General features: G+C 34.6%; 1 protein-coding gene across 2 annotated transcripts in view; it reads right to left on the bottom strand.

Moving 5' to 3' along the window:
- LOC120158214 (sm-like protein LSM5) overlaps positions 1 to 14,938 on the bottom strand; it is a 35,386-nt gene that overhangs the window by 19,894 nt on the left and 554 nt on the right. Inside the window, exons 1-2 of one of the 2 annotated variants that reach the window (XM_039169107.1) lie at positions 3,322 to 3,334; positions 2,627 to 2,629 (exon numbers count right to left, since the gene is read on the bottom strand). The exons of the other annotated variant lie outside the window; for it this stretch is intronic. The gene's annotated coding sequence lies outside the window, so the exon portion shown is untranslated. Of the gene's footprint in view, positions 1 to 2,626; positions 2,630 to 3,321; positions 3,335 to 14,938 lie in introns of those variants that run through there. 2 annotated transcript variants of the gene reach the window in all.

The following is a 14,938-nucleotide window of genomic DNA, read 5'->3' as shown; positions in this document are numbered from 1 at the left end:
ACCTGCAGAAACCAAACATTTGTTCAAACAACACTTTCTACACATCTAAAACCTACAAACAGCAAATTATTGAATTCTAGTTACTTAACCAAACATTTTCAAACCAAAAGTATATAAACTTACCAATTGTTTATGGACATTTTTATAACGCGGATGCAGGTAGGCAGCGTCTCGTATATATCGATTTAGCCATATAATGCCGAAACCACAAGCCTACTGCAGCTTTATCTCTATCGGTGGGAGGTAGATACTTGATGCTTCCCGTCGTCAAACGCTCCAACGCCAAGCATACGAGAGGACCACAATCTCCTCTGGCTCCGCTCGTTTGTTGTGGCGCGGTCTCGTCTCTAATAACTGTAATATTGAGCTTCTTTGGCTTCTTGTTTCCAGAACGAGTCCAATAATTGATCGCATCCAAGAATTTAGCCAAATGAGAGCTCCATCACTTAATAACATCTCTTAAATCAGCCAATGATATGTAATTTATCATGCTGTCATACACTATTGTCTTAAGGGATGGGAGCTGAAGCTCGACGAGAATCCAATGTTTACGTTCCAAAACAGGGATAAACACCTGCAATCATAAGTAATAATTCATTCATTTGCGCACTTATTTCATAAAACCTTTAAACTCAATCTAAAATAAATACTAACCTTATCGACCTCCCACCATGCAGGATAAAGTTTAGCTTGTCCATTGCCCAAATCAAATGATTCATCTCGTGCATTCTTCAAGTGAACGGCGTGAAAAGACGTCGGCATTATTGTATATCGTATATTTTTATTTTTCTTAAGTTTTCTTATTATTAGAAGACGTGTCACCCACGCATCGATATGCTTTTTACAAAAAAAGACATATATTAGTGACTTACATAAATTTAAAAAAAAATTAATCAAATTGAAATATAAGAAAAATATAAGACTTACCCCCCCATCGAATAGCCATTGTCTTCGACCCCTAATAATACGCCCCACCAAGGCCGTTCAAGCAACAAAAAGATATCATCGGTGAGCTTGCATATGTCAGTGAAACACCCCTTGCTCCGCTCATGTAGATAAAAATCAACTGCGGTCTTAGCCCAAAGGGTGTTATCCAAAATTGTGTCCGGTAGTTGTTCCCTCTCCTCTTCAGATACCGGTATGGTACTGGCCGGTAACTCATACGAGAGCCAACTTGAATCCATCATGTCCGGCACGTCAGAGGGTTTCTCAAGAAGCCTACATATGACGCCATGTGAATCGGGCTCTTGAATGGTGGGAGGGACCTCTTCAATGATGACAGTGGCCTCTTGAACGGTGGGAGGGGACTCTCGAGGAATGATATGGGGGGCCTCTTCAACGATAGGAGTGGACTCTTGAGGGATGACAGGCGAGTCGGGCTTCTTCTTGCGGTGTCTTCGCACTATTGGGGTGTACGGAGACTTAATAGCACGTGCACGCTGTCTGATGCGTGAACTCCGTCGTGCAAGCATAACCCGACGTAAAGCATCCACTCTATCGGGCCGCTAAATAATTAAATACAAAAATCAGTAAATAAACAGACATGATATTTAAACAGTGAAAACAAAGACAAATATGTTTCAAACTTGCATTGTATTCACCCAAGTCATTATTCTATCATAGTTCACAAAATGCATCAGATAACAAAGAAAAATATGTTTCAAACTAATACCCTGAAGTTAGTATTTGTCTTTGTTTTGTCTATTGGTTGAAGTAATGCAATCCATTCAAGTTTCAATTTGCAGAAGAAGAAATAGTTTACTTTCGCAACACGAAACTTAAAATCGCAACGCGAAACCAAAATCGCAACGCGAAATTAAAATCGCAACGACAGAATCGCAATGCGAAATGAAAATCGCAACGAAAGAATCGCAACGCGAAATGAAAATCGCAATGCGATTTTGGTTTCGCGTTGCGATCTTGTCGTTGCGATTTTGGTTTCGCGTTGCGATTCTGTCGTTGCGATTTTTATTTCGCGTTGCGATTTTGGTTTCGCGTTGCGATTTTAAGTTTCGTGTTGCGAAAGTAAACTATTTCTTCTTCTGCAAATTGAAACTTGAATGGATAAATTTACTTTCAACCAAAAGACAAAACAAAGACAAATACTATTTCACAGTGTTAAAGAATACACAGTTTAGCAGAATTGGCAGCAACCGAACAAATTTACTTTCAACCAAAAGACAAAACAAAGACAAATACTATTTCACAGTGTTAAAGAATACACAGTTTAGCAGAATTGGCAGCAACCGAACAAATTTACTTTCAACCAAAAGACAAAACAAAGACAAATACTATTTCACAGTGTTAAAGAATACACAGTTTAGCAGAATTGGCAGCAACCGAACAAATTTACTTTCAACCAAAAGACAAAACAAAGACAAATATATTTCACAGTGTTAAAGAATACACAGTTTAGCAGAATTGGCAGCAACCGAACAAATTTACTTTCAACCAAAAGACAAAACAAAGACAAATATATTTCACAGTGTTAAAGAATACACAGTTTAGCAGAATTGGCAGCAACCGAACAAATTTACTTTCAACCAAAAGACAAAACAAAGACAAATACTATTTCACAGTGTTAAAGAATACACAGTTTAGCAGAATTGGCAGCAACCGAATAAATTTACTAAGCAATCTAAGTGAAATGGCTAATCTAAGTGAAATTACGAGTAAATTTATCATTAAGTTAAATATGGAAAATCTTAAACTTACCTCGTTGCGTAGAGTATGAACCTCATTCTACAACGATACTATCATCTCACGTAGAGCGGCAACCTCACCACGTAAAGTTGACACCTCCACACGCCATGCACCATCGTTATCGCGTAGAGTACCGATCTCCTCACGCAAGGCATTGACCTCATCACGTAACTCCCTTGACTCATCCCGTTGAGGTGGAGGTGGAGAACAGGGAGATAGGAGTCGTGGCATCTTTGCCGGTCGCCTATCATGAGGTGATGGTGGAGAAGAGGCTCGATGATGTGACGGGATAGGTGATGGCTCTCGTTCTAGAGGTGTATAGTCGGGTCGATCGGGTGATGGCTCTAGGTGAGGTGATGGCTCTCGAATTGGAGGAAGTGGATGCTGCTCATCATCCGTGCCATCAAAAAAATTCTGACTAGCTTGCCACCAATCAGTGGCAAGCTCTTCCTCCGTGGGTGTCAGTCTTTGTAATGGAATGTTGGCCTCCTAAAATATAAAAACTCAAACAAAGTTAAACGTCTACTATTAATAACTTGTTTATATATTATATGAAAGTATGTGTGTTAACTTACATTATTTATTGTGGCATATGGTATTAAGTCTTCCCAATCCAACAGAGTTTTCCTCTTCCAGGAAATAGCCCTGGGAATATCATTTGACGTTTTTATTGCATATGTACGCATGCTGGGGAAAGCCTCGAATATCCAAATCTACAAACATATAATAACAAAATTAGTAATTGTTAAATAATTAATTATAATTTTAGAAACATTATATAGAAATTCTTACCTTAAAGGCCCAAACAAAGCCTGACAAAGTGTATTTGGACCCATCGCCCCGCAAACTTTTGCGGTCATCAAAGGCAGACGACAACTTAGTCCAGGTAGCTTTCCATATATACGAACCCCACGGAAACAGATTCCATGCATTCAGGTCCTCTACCAATATTATTAGCTCCCGATGAATAGGTTGTCTGGCCTCTCTGCCTAAAAAGCCGGCATACACAAGTAGTAGAAGGCATACTCGGACAACATCGACGTCTTCCATCCGAGTGAAACCAGCTTTCTTATTAAATAATTTCTTCAGGTCGTCGACATGTAGGTTCGGCTTCTCCATTGACTCATCCGGAAAAAACCCGGGATAACCATGATGGGCGGGCGATATGACGAGTGTACCGGCCTACATCATCGTGTCCGAATCGTAGACCAGTGATTAAGCAGAACTCCTTCCGCCCAAAGCAAGTATACGCTGGTGGAAAATGAAACCATATCTCTTCCTCACCACGTTGTATACTGTCGGGTAGATTTGATGTCATGGTCTGAAGCCACAAATGGGTCAAATTAGCATCTCCACCCGGATGCTGTACTCTCAGCCATGGCCCGAAGCAGGTTTCCTCAAACAATTGTCTTTGAGCAGGTGAAAGCTTCTTTGCAATTGTAGTGGCCAGGCTGACTTTATTTCTCAAGGTCAATTGAGCCGAAAAAAATTTCTACAAAAACAATAAACATACCAAGTTAGATATACCAAAAACTACACTGTGAAGATATACCAAAAACAATAAACATAAAAAGTAGTAGTTTATTCTTGAAACTAAATTTGCAACACTGTTTTGTCTTTTGGTTGAAATGAAAATCGCAACGAGAGAATCGCAACGCGAGATGACAATCGCAACGAGAGAATCGCAACGCGAAATGAAAATCGCAACGAGAGAATCGCAACGCGAAATGAAAATCGCAATGCGATTTTGGTTTCGCGTTGCGATTCTCTCGTTGCGATTTTCATTTCGCGTTGCGATTCTCTCGTTGCGACAGTCATTCTCTCGTTGCGATTTTCATTTATCTCGTTGCGACTCTTCTGCAAATTGAAACTTGAATGGATTGCATTACTTCAACCAAAAGACAGAACAAAGACAAAGACAAATACTAACTTGAAAATCGCAACGAGAGAATAGCAACGCGAAATGAAAATCGCAACGACAGAATCGTAACGCGAAATGAAATCTAAGTGAAATGGTTAATCTATTATTGAAATGACCAGTAAACTTATCATCAGTTTCAATATGAAAAACCTACAATAATGCAAACATTTCAAAATAAAAATAATTAAAAAAACTAACCCTCGGAGGTTGATTTTCCATTTCTGAATATTGTGAGGGATTTCTGACCGTGAATGGTTGTGAGGGATTTCGCCGGAGATGGGGACGGAAATCTTCGGAGATGGGGACGGATTTCTTCGCCGTAGAGAGTGAGAGATGGAGATGGGACTGAGTTGTGATTTTAGGTTTTAGGTTATGAGTTGCGATTACGGGATTTTGTCTTAATATTCTTTTTGTAATTTGAAAATAAAATACGCGTAGCGATTATAATGGCGCTTTAAATATCGCGTTGCGATTTACGGATACGCGTTGCGATATACGGATACACATTGCGATTTACCCATACGTGTTGCGATTTACGGATACACGTTGCGATTTACGGATACGCGTTGCGATTTATGTGTTCGCGTTGCGATTTTCATATTCGCGTTGCGATTATGGAAAATCGCAATGCGAATTTCTACTATCGCATCGCGATTTTCAAGAATCGCGTTGCGATTTTGGAAACTGATTTGCGATTCTGGAAACTGATTTGCGATTCTGGGGATCGCGTTGCGATTTTTATTTCGCGTTGCGATTTTGTTGGTCATTTTGGCAAATCCAAAAAAAGTTGGTTAAAATCGTATATTATAACTTTTTTTTGGTCACTGAGGCGATTTTCTCTTTTTATAATAGGCTTTTACAAAACTTGATCTGAATTAGTCGATTAATAGTTTGAATACAGTGATTAATTAAGAAAAACTAAAATTTAATGAGAAAAAATTCTTTTGGGTAAACCACTAATTTTAACATTATAGTATTAACTTCTACTCGTGCTGTAACGAAGGTTACCTATTAAAGTTGTTAACAACTATTAACCTTAAGCCTTGAAGTCAATAAAGTTAAAATAAATAAATAAATAAAGGGTAACATACAAATAATCTCTCAGATATGTTTTGATACTGACCGTTTAGTTGTATTTTCTCAATGTTTTTCTTTTAGTTTTTTTACTAAAATAATTATGTATTTCTGATATGTTTATCTCTGTCTTTGTGGTATGTTTATCTTTGCCTTTTGGTAGTTTCCGGTTTTTTGGCCGTTGTTTTCGTTTATCTTTTTTTCAGGATTGGATTTAACATCGCCACGACTGATCAAGATGACGCTTATTTGTTACCATGCTGATCTTCCCTGCTTTGGACCATCGGATTGATTTGGATACACATTTTACGTTCGTGGATAGTTTTCTCACGTAGCTCAACTCTGATTTGCGATTTATCGATGGTCTTTCAGTAGTTTTATCCTCTTTTGTGGTTCTTTGCCGATGCATTCAGATTTTTTCGTATCTTTATTTTGTTCGAGCCTTTTTGTTAGGTTTTTTAACCTTTTCTTTCTTTAGTCATTATGTGATCTAGGTGGCTAGTTTTTGTCTCAATGGTAATAGGAAAATGTCATAATTATATTTTAAGTTTACGATTATACTTGTAAATCTTCATGTAATCTTGAACATTTTCTATTTTTAATAAAACTAGTGACTTTCTATCAAAAAATTAACGCAGCTGTCATACGAGGTTGGGAAATATGTTTCAATTGTCTCATTGATGAGCCCAACTAGAAACTACATTTTTCTACGAGAAATTATTTTATAGATTCTTCCCGCCACGTCATTAACGGTTCTAACTAATTAAAAAGATTCACATATCAATAATTTTCTTCATGTCTTTTATACACGAGAGTTTTATTTTTCAAATATATTTCTTGACTAAAGCATATCAAAATTTAACTTAATTTAGAGATTATTTTTGGGATATTCATTAATACTATTTTCTTCTCCATTCAAAAAAATACTCTTCTTTCTCTCTCTTTTTTAGTTGTTTTAATCATCTTATCTTATCGGTGCTAATATCTTTATCTATGGTGATTAATATAAAGATAAATATACATCCAACACCCCATTAGAAATACAATCCACACATCCCATACGAGGAAGGTTATTAAAATATAAGTACACTTCAAGAGACGATGCTCACTGTTTGAAACATCATTTAATTTTTTAAGTTGAAATTCGGACAATAATATTTCTACCAAGAAAATGCCAAATGAGACTTTGAGAACTTGAAATGCCAAATGCTTTGGGTCCTGACTCGATGTATTTTCATGGAAGACAACCAAAGCACCTACTTTGCTTACCAATGGAATTTTGTGCATAATTGTTTTATTGATCGAATGACACATAAACACGGCACTTGGATACACCATCTTAAGACAAATAAGCTCATTTTCGTCCATGCTTTTCATGCTCTTTGTCTCTTTTGAAAGCATGCTCAATAGAAGCCGAATATGCTTTCTGGGGTTTAAAACACTTAAATTGTGTACAGCGGACTTGAATGATATGATGCCAAACTCTTGTTCTCCCTCGATAGCTGCTCTTTCACGATTTATGATTATTTCGTTTATGATATTGACTTCTCTTGTACGAGGTTTTAACAGAAGTTGTTTAAAATTTTCAAGTAATTTTTTCACTTATAAATGGTGTTACTTTAACACCTTAATTGAGAAGAAAAACAATGGAGTAAGAGAAAGAAGATTGTTTTGGTGGAAAAGAAAAGAGTATTAACGAAGATTCTAACAATAATTTTTAAATTTAAGTTTAGTTTTATTTTAATATGCATTAATGAATAAGTTGATTTTTGGAAAATAAAATCCATTTGTATAGATGCCATGGAGAAAAACGTTGATGTGATTACTTTTAATTGGTTGGACCATTGATCTTAGCAACGGAATATTGCAGATAAATATGGTCCAAACAGCTGCCAAAGGAAAACCAGAAGGAATCATGGTGTCAAGTAAAATCACAACCTGTTGATCGAAATAGTCATCATATATCAACAACACCCTCCATTAACTTCGAGCTGCACCTCTTTCACACGCCACAGTGGAAGAAACAAAATTGCCCGAGCTCAACCACCAGCAAACAGTAGAATAATTGTAATTTACAGCAACTTGAAGTGAGTAGGTGGATACCTAACTGCGTTCAAGATCTAGGTTTTCATAATTTCATAGTTGAAGGAGATTTACTACAGTGATAAAAAATTATGTTCCTTTCAATAATATTGATCGATAAGCAGTGTGTTAGTGGCAAAGATACCCTAGAAATTGACTCAAAATTTTAATTAGAAATTAAACTGAATTTTATTGTAATTCTACTGTTGAAGATTACTTAATGGTTAAATTTATTTAACAAAAAATTTCATTGAATATTGATTCTTGTTGACCAAATATTTGACTTTATAAATATAAAATATTACTTTTCTTAAGGAAACCACTAGGTTTTATTAAAGAATAATAAATGAAGAATGAAACATATGGTTTTGTGCATAAATTAGCACTTTCCTAATGACATAAAAAAATAATCTAATTTGTCTAGTCGTTCTTCTTCTTAATAATCTTAAAAACTTCAAATGGCCATGCTCTCTGTATGAAGATACAAGAAATCTTGATTGACCCCAATGATTCTAAGGCAGATCTATCCACCTTTTGTCTTCTGCAGCCTGTCTTGCTGGTTCCTCAGAAATTTCCACAACACAGTAGTGTTCACCTTCTCCTTCACTTGGGTTTGTAGCCACTAGATGATCCACTCTGTTACCTTCACGGGGAATGAAGCTAAATTTGCAGTGGTGAAATGATCTGGCCCGTTGTTGAGCTTCACATATTAGGGCACTTATCTCAGAATTTTCTGGGTTTGGTGAGGCTAGCTTCTTCATCACCGATCAAGAGTCCCCTTTTATAATTTCTTGACTAAACCTATATCCACCGTCAACTGAAGTGTGTGCTCCGCCTCTACTACCTCTACTGCAAAAGCCATTGGAATTCTTGAGGTAAGTCTTCTGCATGCTTCCATTTCAAGCCCTAAATTGTTCCTGATGACAACACCTGACCAGCTTCTATTCTCTGTTCTTTTGAAACATGTATCATAATTCACTTTTACCATGTTTGGGGAAGGTGGAGATTATCTCGTTTCAATATGTGGTTGGGGTGTTGAATATTTAATTTAAACAATTATTATGAATAACTGTACCTTTTCATTAATGTATTAGGATGAATGTATGTAACTATTCATCATGAATAAATATGACTATTCATGATGAATAGATATAACCATATATAATGAAAAGGTATCATTGAAGGTTGTAACTATTCTAATAGTTATTTACAATCTGTATATAAAAGATTGTAAATGATAAAGCAAAGCACTCAATTCAAGTGAATTTTCTTATATTTGTTTCTTTATCTCTACAAGTCTGTATTTTATATTTTCATATCTCCAATAAGTGGTATCAGAGTCAGGTTCGATATAAGTGAAGATGGGCAACAATGGTATGTTTCCATTTCAATTTCCTCTTCTTACAAACGAAAATTATGAAAGTTGGTGTCTCCGTGTGAAAGCTTTACTCAGGGCACAAGATGCTTGGGAGATCACACACAATAGTTATGAATCTTCCCAAGATGAGGTCTCATTGTCACAACAAGAAAAGGAGAATTTGACGAAGACAAATAAGAAGGATCGCTCTTACTCTCATCCACCAATGTCTGGATGATTCGATGTTTGTAAGAGTGGCAAATGCTAACACTGCAAAGAAAACATGAGAGATTTTACAAAATTCTCTCCAGGGAGTTGACAAAGTGAATAAGGTTCGGCTCCAAGTGTTGCGAGGTGAGTTTGAAACCTTACGAATAAAGGAATCTTAGTCAATTTCGAATTATTACTCAAGGGTGATAATCATGGTCAATCAAATGAAGAGATACAGAGAAAATTTAATAGATGTTCGTGTGATTGAAAATATCCTTTGTTCTTTGAATTAAAAGTTTAATTATATGGTTTATGTTATTGAATCAAAGGATTTAGACTATATGGTTATTTAACAAGTTATGGACGAGTTGCAAGCCTCGGAAGACAAATTCAATAGGATACAAGATGAGTATATTGAAGAAGCCCTCAAAGCTAATGTGTCTTTGAAAAAAAACTTAGAAGAAAAGAATCGAAGGGGTTGAGGACGTGGATGAGGTCGAAGTTTTGGCCAATAAAGATTGTCGACAATCATTTTCGTCTGAGTTTACGTATTTATATAATATTATTATTATTATTACTATTACTATTATTACTATTATTATTATTATTATATAATTATATTATTATTACTACAAATAATACAACAAAACAAAGGCCCAATTACATCAATCCTGGAGGCCAATTTACAAGTGAAGACTCAGGTTTGACCCAGTTGACCTGAGACAGATCTAAACCCAGTTGACCTGAAGCAGATCTAACCCGAGAAGGCCCAAACCCATTTAGGGTTTTTTTGCTCAAAGTTCCAGCCGCCAGCAATCACAACCGTTCGATCGAAAGGGAGATAAACGGCCCAGATGAAGCTTCCAGAAACCCTAGGGTTTCATTACACCCTAGGGCTATTCCGGCCGCCGCCTCCAGATGTACCCGACCAAGGTAGATCCAAACTTGACGATCGAAGTTTTAAATATGTTTTTTTTGGTTATGAGTCAAAGTCCAAAGGCTACAAGTTATATAATCCAAGCAATGGAATAATTATTATTAGTCGTGATGTTGAGTTTGATGAATAAGCGAGTTGGAATTGGGACACACAAGAAGAAAACTATGAATTTTTTTCGTATTTTGAAGAAGAACAAGATATGATTCCTCCGCAAGATGTGAACCCTCCACATGATATGACCCCACCTTCACCTAAACTGTTCTATGAAGAAACTTCTGGTGAAAGCTCGAGCTCCAGAGAAAGTTTGAATGAAAGACTAAAGAAATTTAGAAGTATAAGGGATTTTTACCTCTCCACTAAAGATATTAATGACTTGTTTTGCTTGATGGTAGATAATGACTCACTTAATTTTGATGATGATGTGAAGGACAAGAAATGGAGATTAGCAATGGATTAATAAATAAGTCCATTGAGAAGAACAATACTCGTGAGTTATCGAAACTTCCAAAAGGTCATAAAGCTATCGAGGTCAAGTGGATTTTCAAGAAAAGAAGAATACAAGCGGAGAAGTGGTGAGATACAAAACAAGACATGTTGTTAAAGGCTATAAGTAAAAGCATGGGGTCGATTATGATAAGTCTTTGTACCAGTTGCTCGAATTAAAACCATTTGATTGATTATCTCCCTAACAGCTCAAAAGAAGTGAAAAATTCATCAACTTGATGTGAAACAAACATTTCTCAATGGTTTATTAGAAGAGAAAGTTTACATTGAGCAACCCACTGGATACAAAGTCAAAGTTCAAGAAGATAAATGTATAAGGATGAAAATTATGTTATATAGGTTGAAATAAGCACATCGTGCATGCTATATAACCATGAATGAATATGACTATCCATGATGATTAGATGTAACCATGTATGTTGAAAATGTATCATCAAAGGTTGTAACTATTCTAATAGTTATTTACAATCCCTATATAAAGGATTGTAAATGATGAAGCAAAGCACTCAATTCAAGTGAATTTTCTTATATTTTCTTCTTCTTCTCTACAAGTTTGTATTTTATATTTTCATATCCCCAACATGGGGTTCGAGGGTATTGCTATTCTCTACTCTTGATATTTACTACACACTAAGGTTACTACTTTATTGCTTCTTGTGTCTTTTTCCTTCATGTATCCTAATGTTTCGAGCAAACCATAGCACTCAAACACATACTAATGCTTCTGTTTGTTTTCCACTTGAGGCACTATCAAAGATCTAGCTTAACCACTTGTTGAAGCTCCACTGTGTGCTTTGTGAAGGTCATAATTAATGTATTTTTTTCCAAACTGCTTGAGCAAGAAAGCAATCACTGAAAATGTGTATGCTTGATTCTATATTGTCTGGGCGTAGTGGCAGTGTGGATTGTTTGTAATGTGCTTGTTGTACAACGTCTGTTTTGTTGGTACATTGATAGAGGATGTCAGTGGAGTGATGTACGTTGCTCGAAGTTGAAGAAACAAGCCTAGGGATCTAGACTCAATCAAAGAACGAGAGGGAAGATGAATTAGATTTTTGTCATAATCTAGGGTTTTGAATGAGGAAGGAAGATGCTAGAAAATTAAGATAAGAACACAAGATTAAGACTAAGCAATGAAGATAAACGAAAGATAGAGAAGATAAACAAAGATAAAGAACTGATAAAGATAGAATGACCTAGCTAAAATTATGGTTTTGGTGGTGATGGGCTAAAATGGTGATTATACAATGATGATGGCGATAGATAGATAGTTGTTCTACGAACCCTCCTAGTTATAATTGACTAAGAAAACTCAATAATCAACTCTAATCAGCCCTCCTAATCGCAATAAAGAGGTAAACCGAAGTGTGAAGATCTTCGTCACGAAGAACTTGAAGAACTTAATGATAAAGAATGCTTGGAAGGAACAACACAATCATCACTTGCAAAAACGTTCTCATGTTGTATTATTAATCCAAAGAAATCTGATTGACAATGGTCAATGGAGCGTGCTTTATATAGGGTAAGGAGTTCCATGAATCTAAGTAATTATTGAATAAAATAATAATAAACTAAAGATAATGTTTAGATTTCATCCTATTCTTAATAAAATAATAATAAATTAAACATAATGTTTTAACTCTATCTCAATTCCTAATAAAATAATAAATCTAATCCTAAAAGATAAAGAATCATCCTATATTAAATTATATTACAAATAATCAATAGAAATATTAATAATTCGTAATATTTACAAAATCACGTATAAGAATTTATGCATGCACTGTCTTCGCTCAAATAGAGTAATAAATGATTTATATATAAAATAATTATTTATATTTATTCATTGATTAATAATTTTAAATTAATTTAGGTAAATATAAATGTAAAAATAATAATATTATTATTTATTATATTTTAATAATTGAATTAATATCTTATTAATCTTTTGAACAAGTAATAAGTCGGCTAAAAGTTCACATGTTTTTGCAAGAGGTTCATAGTTCATACATCCAAAACAAATCACGGCTATTGTTGAAATATATGTGATGTAGTTTCTCTTTTCTCTTTTTGTCGTTTGTCAATACAAACAAAGATCTTACACACCCAAAGATAACAACAACATTAGTGAACAAAGTGTGAAAATATGGCTCCATCCATGATCCTTTATATTTGCTCCATCATTAAGCCCTAATTCAATTATTGTACCAAGAAAAGAAAAAAAAATCCAGATGCAGTTAGCTTTATTCACTGCTTTTATTTTCAACAATATTAATATTTTTTCTTAAAAAAATTATTTTAAAAATAAAATCATCATCAATCATTTCAGATTAAATTTTATCATACACTTATAAAATTATTTTTTATAGGATTTAACAATTGTGTAATTTTAGGTAAGATTTAAGGTTTAAGATCTTGAAATTAGAAAGACATTTTTAATAGTTTGATGTGATTATAAGATATTATCTATTCAGAATCTGTCTTAATTGTTGATAAAGTGTACTAACTCGCCCTACATAGACAGCTACTCAAACTCAAGACATCTAAGAAAAATAATATTCTCGTCTATTATTGAAATCGTTTAATGTTAAAATCGTTTAACGAGTTGTAAAATTCAACTTTAAAATAGATATAATTATCTTAACCAAATATTATGTAGTATGTATTTTATTACTATAATATCATTAGACAGGATGAATTGTTCAATGGGTGGCCCCTTCGAAGAAGCAAGGGGGCAGACAGTATGAGTGAAGATGAAGTGAGAAACATGGATGGAAGATGCATGGAGTTTTTTCAATTCCCATTTATTGTTCCCAAGTCTCCACTGTATGTATAAAAGGAGGAGAGGGGTGAAGTGATAAGAATTTAACGAAGAAGATGATGAAGAATGGAAGTTCAAGCTCAAAGAAAGATGATCTTTATCACGTCATTCATAAAGTTCCACAGGAGATTCTCCTTGTGTTAAAGCCAAACATGCTCAAGTCTTTCTCTCTTTCCCTATTTCCCTTCTGCTTACCATTCTAGTTTTAATCACTAATCTTCATGTATATTTAATTTATTTTCTGTAAATAACCATTTTTTGGTAAACTAAATTTTTTATTAAATTTTAAAATAATAATACCTTAATTATCTTTTTGAAAATTAATTTGTGATTTCAGTTCTCTCCCCACTTCAAAATTTGAACCAAAGTGCCTATAAGTACGTCTAATTGAATTACTTACTAGGGTTTTCAATAGAGGTTGGTAGTGACATAGCAATAACGACACCGTCTGAACTCATTATTATTGAAAATAGTGATATGAAGCAGAATTACACCCAAAATAATGGATTGCGGTAGCAATTTAAAAGATAACAATCATTTGTGATAATAACGGATCACTATTCTAATTATTATTCTATTATAGTAAAATTTAAAAAAATGAACTCCTTTAAAAAATTAACATAAATGTAATAAGTACTGTAAATCACTCTAAAAATCATTAAAAGTAATTATTATTATAATAAGAAGAAGAAGAATAAGAAGTGTGCGAATTATAAAGTCCGTGATTATATCAGTTTAATAAACTAATTCAATGAACACATTATCATAAAGTTTGGGTATAAACTACAAAAATCAAAGCTTATAAGTAGCGAATATTAGGGTTTTGGAATTGAATTTAAGGAATATAATTTCTTAAAAGTAGTCGTGTACTTTACTAACCTCAAAGTTCAATTTGAATGGTAGTTTTATTAAAACTAGAATGAAAGCATTACAAAATAAGCCGAGTGATGAAAACAATTTACCAAGCTCATAATGGAAGATTTTTGGGTTGAACGTGGCATGCAGCTGGTAGAAAGAATCTAGAAGCAGCAATAGTATTATTTTGAAAGGCGATAAACGTGGGTGATAGAGTAGACAGTGCACTGAAAGACATGGCCGTGGTGATGAAGCAACTCAACCGAACCGAAGAAGCCATCGAGGCTTTCAAATCTTTCAGGTCATGCTGCTCTAAACAAGCACAGGAGTCGCTTGACAACGTTCTCATCGACTTATACAAGGTATATATATATATATAACACATACCATGTTCTCATTTCAATGATGGTTTCCCTGCAACTGCATTTGAACCGGTTCCACTTAAATGAATTTGGCAGAAGTGTGGAAAAGTAG

Source organism: Hibiscus syriacus, unplaced genomic scaffold (assembly GCF_006381635.1).
Source record: "Hibiscus syriacus cultivar Baekdansim isolate YM2019G1 unplaced genomic scaffold, ASM638163v2 tig00111309_pilon, whole genome shotgun sequence".
In the NCBI taxonomy this organism is placed as follows: domain Eukaryota; kingdom Viridiplantae; phylum Streptophyta; class Magnoliopsida; order Malvales; family Malvaceae; genus Hibiscus; species Hibiscus syriacus.
Note: the sequence above shows the minus strand (reverse complement) of the source record. Positions and strands in the feature narration are given on the sequence as shown.